Below are 14,207 nucleotides of genomic sequence, written 5' to 3' on the forward strand. Positions count from 1 at the left end.
AAGGAAGCAAAGCAGCATGTGCCCCTGCCCAGGAGAGCTCTGCCTGCCACTCCTAGCCCCTAATTTCTTGGTAGGTAACATTTTTCTGCAGATTATGTCCAATTCCAAAGGCTTCACGTCACTAAATGGCCATGGTGATAATCGATCCACAAGAGGATGGAATAAATGGAGGGAAGGAGTTGTTTGCAGGAAGGGGAAGTCTCAATGAAGGATTTAAGGCAGAGGTGGCCTTTCAAGAATGGAGCAGATCTGGATGCCAGGAGGTCTCCACCAGTCCCTGACAGGAGGGTGCAGCCAGGGCAGGGTCAAGCTCTGCTCCCAGGGAACAGAGACAGGATAAGAGGGAATGGCCTGAAGCTGTGCTAGGGAAGGCTCAGGTTGGACATCAGGAGGAATTTCCCCATGGAAAGGGTGTTCAGGCTGTGGAAGGGGCTGCCCAGGGAGGTTTGGAGCCCCCATCCCTGGAGGAGTCCAAGGAATGCCTGGACATAGCACTCAGTGCTGTGGGCTGGTGACAAGGTGGAGATCAAGGGTTGAACGCAATGATCCTGGAGGTCTTTTCCAGCCTCAACAATTCTGTGGTTCTGTCTGGACATCTTTTGTCACTGCCCTTCTGCAAGTCCCTTCCCTCCCACGGTGGATTCACCTTGCTAACAGCATGGCCCTCCACAGGGATCCTCCCCAAGCCAAGCACCGTGCAGGCTGTGCAATGCTCAGAACCCCCAGTGCCCACCACCCTGAGGGGCTTTTCCCTAAGGAATGCTCTGAGAAGCCACCACTCCCCACCAAGAGGGCAACCCCAGCATGGGAAAGAGCAGCTGACACTCCCTGGCTGCACACACCTGCATCCCCCAGCTCAATAAAACATCATAAAAGCAGAGAAGTTCCACGATAAGCACAAATAGATCAATAGCATTAGAGCTGCTCTTAATGGCTGCCTCAGGTTTTTCACGCGACGCCTTCGAAAATGTCCAGTCGTGAGTAATTAATGACCAAACCAAGTAATTGCTTTCTTGATTTTTCTCAAAACTAGAATTCACTGAAAGAACTTAGAGCTTTACTGGTGCTACACAGTAAATTAATTCAGTAAGTGCTGATATTACAAGTCTGGGCTGCCTGTTAAAAAAACACGGCAGTGCTGTAGAGTCTGGCTGTTCTTGCTGTCTGAGGTAACCCTTTACAGGCTGCTCCAGCTGCCTGCCAGAAAGCAGCTCAGACCTTGCTCTTCTGCACATCAGCCTGCAGAGATTTTGCTCCTGGGGGAGTAGCTTGTCTTAGAGGAGATGCCAGGACCTCACAAAGAGGGATTAAGGCAAATTCTCCCCTTGTGCTTTCCCAGTCACAATGTGGGAGTGGAATCAGGAGCATGGGGGCTTCTTAGAAGGCACACCAAAGCTGGAATTGGCACCACAATGACTGCCAAACACCTCTGAACTCTTCTTCATGTCCATCAGGCAGGTACTGGCAACTCCAGCTTAATCCAGGGACTTCTACCTCTTGAGGAGAGGTAAGAGAGAAACTAAAAGGGGTGACAAAACAGCAGCAGATGAGGAACACAAAGGGAGCGAAGAGGAAAAGGCAGAGATCAGAGAGCCTGTCTGTCTCTCCATCACTCCTGGAGCAAGAGGATGGATGTGGCTCCAGTTTCTTGCCACATATTCTATTCCATATGCTCAGTTTCTGCTGAATGACATCTCTGAAAACAGCCTGAGGTGTCACCTCAAAGGTGATCCATCACTTGTCAGCTGTGCCTGCTGATCCACTGCAGAAACCCGGGACACAGACTCCTGGCAGCCCTGGCACACCCTGCACACAGCTGAAAGCAAACCATGCAGAGACTTCCAAAACAACCATTTTTACTCCTTTGTGGATTTACACAACTTCAACCAGCACCTACCCCCACGCCACAGGAGGAATTGCACATCAAGCTCTTCACAGGCAGTGAGCAGAGGCACTAACTCTGATCTGCACTCACACTGCCTGCCTGGGATGCTCACACAACCTTAGGCACCCAAAGAGGAAGAGGATGATGAGCAATTCAAGACACCCATCACCCATGGCACAGACTGGGGAGAAACCCACATAAAAGAACAGGTCATAAGGGGGGAAAGGGAGGGATGCAAGTCCAGATCTTCCAGCACCTCTGCCCTTCCTCACCTGGCCTGTCCTTCTCACCACAAGGCATGTCAGGCATGGAATTCTACCCCAGCAACCCTAAATTCCCATTATCTGCAGCACGAGACACTCATGAAGTGAGTGTTGTGAACACACACACACACGTGTGTGTGTGTGTGTGTGTGTGTGTGTGTGTGTGCCTGCATGAGAGAGAGCACAAGACAGTGAGCAAATTACTGAAGCAATCCTTCCATCCCCACAGTAATGAATGATTTTTTTTCCCTGCTCCCAGGAGCATGGTTGTAGCCTGGGAGCTTAACATTCAATCTGACATGGACCTGCAGCACACACTGTTAATCCCTCTAAGCACAGTGACAGCTCCCAACAACCCCCTCAAGCAGAGGAAGAGCTATGTTTCTTCCCCATCTTTCCATTACCATATTTTTAATTGGCTGTGAATATCCTTTTGCTTTTGTCAAAACAAGTTCTGCTAAACCACCGCTTTGGATATGAACGGGGGAGCCAGGAATCGCGAGAGAGAAGCCAAGAAAATCCCTCCGTAAATGAAGATTTGTGCCGAGGGAGGCACGGCCAGAAGGAGCAGGAGCAGGGTCGGCTCATCCTTGTCGGCATCACCGGCTGTACAAGCAGTCCTGGGATTGCAAGAGTCCACACAGAAGTTCAGAGATCTTCAGCTGAGTGAGACAGAGCTTGGAGTACAATGATCCAATAGGCAGTGCTACAGAGAAATCAATTTTAAGAACATTTGAGGCAGAAGGCCCTGGAAGGGATATTCTGTCAGAGGGAACGTGGCGAGAGAAGGAAGCAAAAGGAAAGAGCACACAAATCATGCTCATGCACACAGGTACCTGACATGAGTTAGAGCCTTCTCCCTTGTTTCCTCACTTCACTTCTCAGAGGAAAATGAGGCCTTGACAAAAACTAAACTTTATGAAAAATCTTCCAATTTTCTGTTTCTTGCTTTTGGTTTTAAAGGAAATTCTTTCCCTTCTGGAAAAAAAAAAAAAAAGAGGGGGAAAAGACAACCTCTTTTTTCTAAAGAAAAACATTTTTCAGAAGGATGTTATGGAAAACAACCCAAGCTGAAGCTGCTGGCCAGGTAGGGAGGCAGGTTTCTACCCAGCACTGTGTTCCCCACGTCCTGGATCTCTCAGGCTGGCTGCCTAGCATGTCCACCAGGATGTGTGAATACAGCCCTGAGCAATCTCATCACATCCACCCCCACAGCCAAGCTCAGTAAGGGAAAAGCCACTCAGTCTCCCAGGTAGGGAGGCTGGGACAGGGGGAGAGGCTGTTTAAATACTCTCTCACACAGCAAATCCCAGTCCATGACAAGTGGTGTATGGAAACCTCTCCTGTGCCTAAGCATCCTGCTGAGCCCTTATCCTTGGGATGGGGCAAGGAGGAGATGCAGTCAGGCTGAACAGGCTCATGGCACTCTGGGAAGAGCCAGGACAGGGAGGTCAGAGCTCCCCGTGTTCGTCCCAGGACAGACAGCTCTGGGTCATGGCTTGGTCTGCTTTCCACCCTTAACACATGAACCAAAAGCCATCCTTACCCCCACAAAAGGCCCAGAACAGTTGGAAAGTGACAGCCCTGACTGGTTTCCTGCTCTGCTGGAGACTCTGTGGGGCAGCAGAGGCTCTCAGGTCAGGTCCCAGACACTGCTGGGAGTGGCAGCTGCAGAAAAATCAACCCTGACTTTGTTCACACATGAAATGGGGAGAAAACTCTTCTGGAAGGAACCTGACAGTACAAGGGGAAGGATTCAAGACCAGGATGGATGGGACTTTGAGCAACCTCATCTAATGAAAGTTGTCCCTGCCCATCCTCATCCAACCCTATCCCTGCAGGGCAGCTGCATCCAGGTGATCTTTCAGGTGCCTTCCAAGCCCAGCTATCCTATGATCACCATCAAACACACGTTTCCAGAAGCTTCAGTGTGTCATTTGCAAGTCCAGGGAGGGCTGTCTTTGCTGCGGTCAGGCGGCTCTTTTTTTGTTCTTGATTTTTTAGCACAAAATTGAGTCCTAAATAAATCAGCAATGTACAGTGTGTGTACAGATGGAGCAGCAGGGCCACTCCACAAAGGCACTGAATGGCTCTGTGTCCTCAGGGATGTGGGGAACAAGCTGCTTCACCAGCCTGCTCCTGCAAGGTAATTTCCCTGCCCTTTTATTCCAACAGGCAGCCCCCACGCTTGTTTGTGGCTCACGCAACAAGGGCTGTACACACCAATCTGGGCTTGGAGAGCACTCAGTACCCCTGCCTGGCAGCAGGCAGGAATCTGGGACAGACCCGAGGATGTGACCCATGGCCAAGCGGAGTTCCCAGCTCCGGGAGTCATTCCCAGCAGCTGCTGTGCACCAGCACCCTCACAGGAGAGCTGGGAAATATGGAGATCACTCTCCTAATGTTCCCAGCATTTAAAGGCTGATTAGTGCTGCTTCTAAGAGAGCTGGGCCAGGGACTAAAGTGGTACGAGACAGCTGGCCCAGGATTTCAGTGCAGGTGTCAAAGGAGATGCTGCCAGCACAGAGACCGGGCTCCATCCTCCTCCCTCATCTCTTGGCTTCAACCCCAAGCCATTGAGAGGCCCGAGGGGAATTCGCACACTGGAGATATGAATCATGCCCCCACAGATCAGCTCCTGACCTTCCCCTCTGCCCAGCACAGTCCTGCTAAGACTATTTTGTACAAGAGCAAGTTAAACAGCCAAAAAATTTGAGCAGGTTCCATGAGGCCATGCAGGTGAGACCCTCTGTCACCCCTGGATGGGGAGGCTGGCCCTGCCACACAGGGTGAGTGACAGCTCAGGGTAACTCACTGTGCTTGCCTGGGGACCAGGGAGTCTTTCTGAGCACCAGATCTGGGCACTCTGCGTGCAGAGTCAGACATGTTGGGGGTTTTTCCTTCAGATAAGCCTGGAAAGGGAGCAAAACACACAGGAGGACAACCAAACCTCCTCAGAGACTGCTGCAGAGCACACCTCCACCAACAGTGACAAAGGGAAGTTGAATATAGGAATGGAGAATGGAAATTGGATATGGAAAACTTCCCAGCACAGGGGATACTTTCCATCAGCTGACATGTCAGCCAGACAAAGCTCCTAATCCAGGCTGCCAGCCCCAGAATGAAAACAGGTAAGCCAGTATGTTACTGGAGAGAAAAAGGCCGGGTCTGCCTTTTTCCAGAGCTCCCTGGAACAAGGACATGACTTCATCAGCAGCTGCATTACAGAGCGGACAGCATTTGCCCTGCAGCACAGAACTCAATATCCCCTCATCGGAACTGCAGACTTATCTTTGGAGGGTCTCTCCATCCTGGGAACACGTGCAGCCGGGGCTGGCAGCCGGCCCACCCCACACCTGCCCAAACACACATCTGCTCTGCATCACTGCAGCACAGAGCCCCAACAGGTGGGCTTGCTTTGGATCTCAGCGACTGCCCGGGGAGGATTTCCCCTCTGGGAGTCCCTCCTGCCCCCTACAGAAAGCCAAGGGGGCAGAGCTGGGGTGCTTGCACCTCTTGGGGTGCCTCTTATGGAATGACAGTGGGAACTTGGGGAAAAGGAAATTCATGCTCAAGGTTTCTGGTCAAGATTTTTTTTTTTTTAACCAAATCCAAGGCTCAGCTTCTAATTCCGAGAGTTCAGTTCCTTGGAAACTTAATCCCTCTGCTACAGCTGAACACAAAGAGAAAGCAGCCAAGCCCACTAACCTGAATTTTCAGAGCGAGGGAGAGTCCTGCATTCAAGCACTTCCCACTCCGATAGGATCCTTCTGTGGATCCCACTGCCAGCTGCTAAAGCAAACCAGCCCCTGGCACAACCCCCCACCCTGGGACCTCAAAAAGACATGGTTTTCTGGAGATGCCAATGACAGCTCTGTGATGGCACAGCCAGATTGCTCTGCCCCCAGGAAGAGTCAGGGAGCTCAAGGGATAAAACTAAATGCAGGCATCACCCACAAACAAAGCAGTTACTCCCTCAGGCTCTTCTCCCCAATATCCAGCAGTGGGGAATGGTTCAAAGCTGCACCAGGGAAGGTTTAGGCTGGACATCAGTCCAAAAATGTGTTCATTTCTTTACCAAAATGTGTTCAAACCCTGGAACAAGGTAGTTAATCTCTCAAGCCTGTCAACGTTTAAGAGACATTTGGCCAATGCCCTTAACAGAACCCCAAGACAGTTTGGGTTGGAAGAGACCTTAAAAGTCACCTTGTTCCACCCCCTGCCATGGGCAGGGACACCTTCCACTAGACCAGGTTGCTCCAAGGCCTGTCCAGCCTGGCTGTAATTTTGGTCAGCCCTGAAGTGGACTGGATGAACATCATAGGCCCCCCTCCATCTGGAATATTCCATCCCTTGCAGCCACCACTGCTCCAGGGCAGCGAGCATTGCCAGGGATTTTAGCACAAACCCAGAAGAGGAGCGGTGAGTGAGGTCAGCCAGGCACAACCCAGGACATTCCAGGTCAGGTTTAGTCTGAGGAAGTGTCCCAGAGGAGCCTGTAGATAGATGAGCTGGCCCTCAGCATCCCACATACACCAGGAGCTGGGAGTTTGGAACAGCACCTGGATTTGCCTTGGGAAAGCTGCAACGAGTCTGAAAAACAAGCTAAAAGCATCAAAGATCAAGCCCAGCACACAGGCCATGGGGAGAAACACCCAGAGATAACAAACACCCTGTGGTATCCCATGGGAGTCCATCCCGTGGTGTTCACCACGCTCTAAGGTGAACATATCCCAGTTCAGCCAGTTAAATCCAGCTGAAAGCCAAATACCAACAGATCCAAGGAACAAAAAGAGAGGGGAGAGCTGCACTTTCTAACCCACAGTTTGCACTTTGGATTTTCTCCAGATGTTTCTATGCCAGGCCTATTTCCACTATGAAGGTCTGAGAGGCTTTAAAAGCGTGAATTCTTCCAGGCCTGGGAGACACTTGGTTGACAACCCCAGAGAGAAATTTTGTGTGCAAAGGAAGAAAAAGAAAACCCACATTATTTCAGCCCCACTGTAGAGATACAGGTCTCAGAGAATAAAGATTACCCAGGCAGGCCTTGGGGGCACAGCTGGAACCCCTCCAAAGGGAACAAATCTTTTGCCCTTCCTGCTGTGCTGCCTCCCCTGCAGCTGAGCTCCTTCCTCTCTCACTGCCATGTGTTCTTCCATCACTTCTACACCTTTCTTCAAGACTAAAATACAGCTTCATTTTTCTACAGCTCAGAGATTTGGCTCCTGACCTTACATCTTGCATCTCCAAACTACAGTCACCTCCTGTCTTGATCTCAGCTTCCCAAGCCATTTGGGAACTAGAGTCTGGGCTCTGACAACAGCAGCTTTGCACCATTTGCTTTCCTGAATTTATCTTTGAGTTACTTCCCTGAATCTGCTGTCCTGGAAATCAAATTCCTTCTTCTTTTCCTTCTTCCTTCCCTCAACAACTGCTCCAGACTGCTGCAGGGACTGTGTCCACCCCCTGTGCTCTGCTCACATCCTCAGATCCCAGCAGTTAACCCTGAGGAGCCCCTTCCTGCTCTCTGAGCTCAGCACTCCTACAAGCCAGGGCAGCTATAAAATTGATTTCTACAGTCCCTGCCTGCAAAATAAAGTGAGCCACATCTCCCCCTCCTGCTTTTAGCACCTGGCCAAGGGTTTGCCATATATTACTGATGGAGATGGGCAGCACCTTCCCAGAACCCATTTCCCCCTCAGCCATAAATCACCACGGCTGGGAGGCCCTGGAGCAATTGCCTCCTCATTTCAGGTGCTGGGAGGAAGCCAGGAGATGGAGTTTGTACCAGCTACTGGTGCCCCACATTTCCCAGTCTGTGCTCACATCCCAGAAGTCCTGACCTGCCTTCCCAGCTGCTGTTTTGTGGCTGAGAGTGGCACCAGCTGAAGGTTTGACCCGTACTGTGACGATCACAGTGGCAGCTCCCACCACCGTGCTGCAGCTGGATAAAACAAAACAAACCTAGTGAGTCTCTGATATGGGTGCAGGGGGAGAATTCACCACTCTGGGCACAGAGATGGACTCGCCTCCTTCCCCAGAGTGCTGGATGCTAAATCTTCCCCTATCTGCCACGTCCATCATGCAGGCTCTGGGCTTCAGCAGCTGGAGATCTGTTCCCTATAAATTTTCTGCACAGTGCCTACAACAGTTGTAGTCTCTCTAAAATAATGATTGGAGGGTGGATAGAGGAGAACAAACAGTTCAGCTGAACAGTTTATCTGATGAATTTAGCCTCTTCTCCTGTTCCTGCAATATCAGGTGGACAAATCCAATTTCCTCAAATGCATTTGTTGTTTGAGTTTATTTGACAAATACTTCCCCAAACAATTGCCTCTACATTCACTTAGCAAATATTTAAAATATGAACTGTGCTGTTTAGTGGATCCCCTGGCAGTGCACTAGTCCCCAGTGGAGCAGAAAAGTTAGGTTTTCCCCAATATTAGTTATTTCTGCGTTTCAAATTAATTTTTTTGCCAGCTCTCATTCTATTGCTGATAACACCAGATGATTTGGTGGTGCTTATTAGGAAAGGAGCTGGTCAGTTGTCTCCCAATGAAATTGAGTTTTCCTGGGAAGCAATAACCCATTGAAGCAGACACATTTCATCAGAAACACCCCACAATCTAATGACTTGCAGCAGCTGAGGAAAGGTTGCCTGGCAAATCCAGCTCTCAGAAATCCCTGTGGGTTGTTCTCCCAGGCTCCAGCCCTGCATTGGTGTCAGTCACCTGTCAGCTCCACATCTCCAGCTGAAAACTGGCAAATTGTGGCTTGGTTGACCTTCTTTGAGCTGGGGGAATTCTGTGACAAGCACAGCAGTGTCAGGGATCCAGAGAGAAGTGTGTCCCAGGCATTTTTTGCCCCAAATGTAGGCCAAGGGAGCTGGGCTTAGGGACACTTCACAGTCTAACTCCTACCTGGAGTTAGCAAGAAGCTGGAGCCAGGGTATTTCCAGGAAGATGGAGATGGGAGACAATAGGCCTAAACTGAAATGAGCAGATATAAACACTGGATGTGACAGCAGGTGGGCAAACGTGGTACAGGTTGCCCAGAGAGCCTGTGCAGTCTCCATCCTTGGAGGCTTTCAAACCCTGGTCTGATCCCTAAACTAACCCTGGTACAAGATGTTGGACAAAAGACTCCCTGAGTCCCTTTCCACCCAAATGATTCCAGCCTGTGATCCTGGGAAACCCTCTACAAGTACAGATCAAGTTAACAAAAAATGAAGGTTACACAGAGTTGGAGGCATGTAACATCATACCCTGGCTAAGGTTTAGTTCTGAGATTGCCTGTTTATAGCAAGATTTGGGGGGAAATAATAATAACATCCAGTTTTGGTCCAAACTGGACCAGAACCAACACTTGAAGAAATTCTGAGGATCAAACATCTGCATTTCAGCAAACTCAGCTACAAAGGCTCATCATTTCAGACCTAGGGAAAATCAGTTTCCAGGTCTCATGATTACAAAGAATAACTCAAGAGCTTGAAGAGTTCAACCAGAACAAGAAGGCAAATAAAAAGAAATCACAATTCATTATTCATCAAAATCTTCACCAATCTGTTATAAGACCATGTCAGGATATTTTAGCACTGCAGGTATCAATAGTGCTAGAAAAACCTGCAAATGTGACTTTGAAATTTGCTGGTTTTCGTTTTGTTTTGTTTCCTGCCAATGAAAATCTCGTTGCTTGAATGTTCTTGGAAAGTCACCAGGGAAAGGTTGGGAATATCGCCCAAGCAAATTCACTTAAGAATTCAAACAAACACATCAGGACACAATTTTGCTTTTGTCACCCAGCTCTGAGGGAAAGCTTTTAAAACCCAGTTAAGGAGAGGGCAGTAAAAGAACAAATGCTTCATTAAACTTGGTTTTGGGCAGAGGAACAAAAGACAACCCATTATTGGAACAGCCTCTCCAGAGCTCCAGTCAACCAGGAGCCTTTGAACACGACATTGAGTTGGACAGCAGCTCTTCATATCCCAATTATTTGTTCTGCCACTTGGAGGGATGTAGCCAGGACAGCCCATCTTTCTAAGCTGTGTACCACTGTGGAAGAGGGAGGAATTTCATATTCTCATTCCATAAACTCCCACTCACTGCCAAGAGCAGCAAATGACACATGAGTGTCACCAGGCAGGCAGACAAAGAGAATCAAACAGGCTTCTGAGACACTGAGAATTCCTTCCCTTACCACTGGGACACTTTTCACATCCAGAAAAACCAAAAAATGGTCACCACGTGGTGCCTCTGGAAGGGGTTTTTCTGAGGGTTGTGCTGGCTTTTTTAACCTTCAGATCAGCCATGTCAAACGTTCACAGCACTGGGTAAGGGGAAAGATGACTCAGTGCATAGGGGTTTCCATTCAGAGCTCCATGGCCAGGCCTTGCTTTTGGATGCAAATCCAAAAATTTCTTGCCTCAAGGGGAGACAAAGCACCAGCAACCTTGCTTCAAGAACCACAAGTTTCTCTAGGCTGGGCTGCCCAGAAGCTTTCCTACAGAAAGCTGGGTTGTCAGGCAGGCATGGAACAGGACCAATCCTCCAGTAAGCACCCAAACCTTAGGCTGAGGGCTCCTCCCCTCCTGGGAGATGTGAAAATGCCTCCCACCAGCCCATCTCTGGCCTCACAGAGCTAAAATAATTGGGATCTACAGCCTGAAATGAGATTTTTCCAATCCTCCATCCCTGGGAAGTTAGTTTCTGTTAGGTGTTTTGGAGAAGTCATGCTTAGTTTAAAGGGGCTGCGATTGCTCCTGGATGTCCTCTAATCCCTGGCTGCATCTCTGCCTCAGCCTCTCCAGAGCACTCCATAATGGACTGGCTCACTCTGGCTACATCCTTTATATCTCTTTAGCTCTGTGAGCAGATGGAGTCGAGGGACAGCAGAATTTATGCTTCTTGCTCGAGTTGAAGCGTGGCTGGGTGGAAATAAAAAACGGGAAAGGACGGGGAAATGGCATCGTAACAGCGTTTACCTCCTGGGCTTTGGAGACTCTGTCTTTACCTAGGTAGTGCTTGTATTGTCAGCATTAATCCTGTGCCTTCCTCCCCAGCTGAGGAGGAGCAGGCCCAAGGGATGGTTCTCCTCCCTAGCCCATGTGATGGATGGAAGGAGCTCCCAGAAGTGTGGAATACTTTGCTGAGAGAGCCTGTGCATCAGCGCTGGTTTATACCGGCAGATAATCCAGCCCAGACCGTTTCCTTCAGGGCATGCAAAGGAAAACCAGGAAATGTTTCCGACCTCTGAGGGCTTTAAAGAGAGAGAAAAGGAGGCAGAGGTATGAAAGCAAGCAGGGAGATTGACAGGGGCTCGGGAAGGAGCAGCATAATAGGCCCCTAAACTCTTTACCTTTCTCCACGTTTCGCACAATCGAAGGGGAGAAACAAAACAAGAAGAGGGAGGGAATTATAATGAACGTGAAAGCTTCCAGATTAATTAATTACCCCTTTTAGTTTGTGAAAAAGGAGGCTAGAAATATCCACGTCTGCTCCTCTTGGAAGGCAACCCTGGCGCTTGCTCCGAACATCCCCCCAGCCCGCCTGCGCGCGGGGATAATTAATCCATTACGGGATGGATCCTGCCGTGCTGCCGTAAAAAAGAGATCTATTTCTCCTCCGCTCTCCCCTCCTCCCCAAAGAGACATCTGAAACTGATCATGTAATAAATGTTTCTTGGATGGAAGGAGAGGTATTGTTCTCTTGCCGTGGAAACAATTCCAGCAGTGGGGCCAGCCAGGAGGGAGCGGGGCCGGATGCTTCACTCGGCAGCTCTTAGGACATCCTGTAGGGTGGCCTCTGGGGGACACGTTCTGTGATGTCCCCTCTGCAAAACAGTGCTCAGGAGGGCAGGGTGAGCTGGTTCCAACCAAGGGGGACAAGCCCAGGCTGCTCACCAAGGTCAGTGGGGGCTGGAGGTGTCTTCCCTCTGTGGAGGCATCCAGGCACTGCCTGACGGGCAACAGGATGCTGGAGACAGGGAGGTGGCCCAGAGTGCATCACAACACACCCAAAAGAACACCTCTGACCACACCCTTTCAACCCTGCTTCCATCCCTCTCCATCATGCCCCGCTGGAGTGCAGCCCAGCCTGGGAGCAGCTGCCTTGCCTGGAGCAGCTCCAGGCAGAGACCAGCCTTTCCACAGACACCTCTCCTCCAGTTTGACTCTTCCCTTTTTCCCAAGGGACCTGGAAACAAGCTGCACTGGGCTCACGGTGTCCTGCCTGAATAGAATAGATCCTCCTCCACCAAATATTTTTTATTCCTGGCCAGCCATGCTCTCTACCCAAGGTGAGATGTTTCACTCACCTTTGTCACCCCCCCTGCCCTACACTCGGATGGGCAGGAGCGCTCCTTTGCTGCACACACCGCACAAAGGCTGCTGCAGAAGGATATGGATTTCCCCACCCTCTCTAATTAACAAAACCCACATGCCATGCTCTTCATTCCCTTGACTGGTGTTTTTGTGGACCAAAACAAGTGATTGCCTGAAGGGTTTCCCAAGGAGGATGGGGTGGGCTGCCCATTACCTGCTCAAAACCCTTTGCTCTGCAGGGATCGGGTACCCTCAAAGCATGGAAATTGCATGAGATCAGAGGTCCCCAGCCCTGATCCCAGCCCTGATCCCAGCATCCCATTTGCATCACTTTATCAGAAACATTGCCTCTTGCTGCTGACATCCAAATATTCCTTGCATGGAGGAGCTGCTGACATTTATTCCTGAATTGCCACATTGCAGGAGCTTTGGCTAAGACTCGTGGTACATGGGAAGAGAGAAGGGACCTTGTTACTTGGTGAAGATAAGTCTTCTACAGCCTATCAGTCTAGTTTAGATTTGGGTCACTTCCTTTATTCATTTCCCTGGATGGTTTTTTTAAGGCTCTTTCAAAGGAACACTCGAGCTCAGTACAATGTTCTTGTTTGCAACCAGAACTGGCTGAAAAATGCTGAACTAATTGAAAGAAATTTTCTTTTTCATTCCTTCCTCAAAACATTTCCAGGGTTTCTGGTCAGTACTTGGAACTGTGAAAAATCCCCCTGGGCTCTGCTGTACAACAGCAAAAGCTTTTTCCACTGCATCAGCAGCATTTCAAAACCCTGTGAGCTGATCTTAGGGCAGCAAAGTGACTTCTCTGTCTATCAAAGACAGGGATGTCATGACACCTGTGTGTTTTCATCACAACACCCCTCAAACAGACATCCAGGTCATGGAGAAGAGTTCCTCCCACCAGTTCTCCATCACCACATGCTCTGAGCATGTCCTGAAGTCTTCTAAGAGCAGCTGGCATCATTAATCCTCTCTGTGTCATGGGGAAACTGAGGCATGGGGTGGCAGCAGCTCCCACACCATGGAATCATTGAATCATTCAGGTTGGAAAATACTTACAAGACCACCAAGTCCAACCTTTGACTGAATTCCACTTTGTCCACTAAACCACATCACAAAGTGCCACATCTCCTCATTTTCCGAATGTTTCCAGGAATGGTGACTCCACACCTCCCTGGGAACCTTGTCCCAGTGCCTGACTGCTCCTTCAGTGGAGAATTTTTCCCTAATATCCAGCCTGAACCTTTCCTGGAGGCAGAAATCTGCCACCTCTCAAGCCCCCGTGGGGGTCTCCACGTAAACCGTGGTAGGGGGATCCTACCACACACAAACCTCCACGTCCCCCCCAAAGCCACAACAACACAGAGCTGGAGGGACCATCTGTGCCTCCACCCCATAGCTTCCTCTTGGGGCTCCCACTGGGCCATTCCTCCTTCTCTGTGGCTCCCAGAAAAATGGCAAAATTTCACTTCAAACAAGAAGCAAACCAAACAACCCCCACCCACAATGCGCGAGCGCTCTGGCAGAGGGGAGAGGTTTCTGCATCGCTCATTTTCTGTCAAGTTAACACCAGCTGAACAATCTCCTTTCTTCTTCGTGCATTTCTACTCCTGGTGGTTCCCCCTCCTCTTCCTTTCTTTTTCCATTTCAACCACCTCTAGCAGAAGGCCCTCCGAGGCTCTGGTGACTTCAAAGACAGCAGGTCCAATGTGCAGCAAGTGATAAAATC

General features: G+C 49.8%; 1 long non-coding RNA gene across 1 annotated transcript; it reads left to right on the plus strand.

The window, feature by feature from the left end:
• The first annotated feature begins 1,424 nt into the window (after positions 1-1,424).
• LOC147651213 (uncharacterized) lies at positions 1,425-3,082 on the plus strand. Its single transcript, XR_015274407.1, has 2 exons — positions 1,425-1,507; positions 2,601-3,082. It is a non-coding gene; the product is annotated as an uncharacterized LOC147651213 (long non-coding RNA).
• Positions 3,083-14,207: the final 11,125 nt, after the last annotated feature.

The sequence above is a fragment of the Cyanistes caeruleus genome, chromosome 10 (genome assembly GCF_971803275.1).
Source record: "Cyanistes caeruleus chromosome 10, bCyaCae1.hap1.1, whole genome shotgun sequence".
Lineage (NCBI taxonomy): Eukaryota > Metazoa > Chordata > Aves > Passeriformes > Paridae > Cyanistes > Cyanistes caeruleus.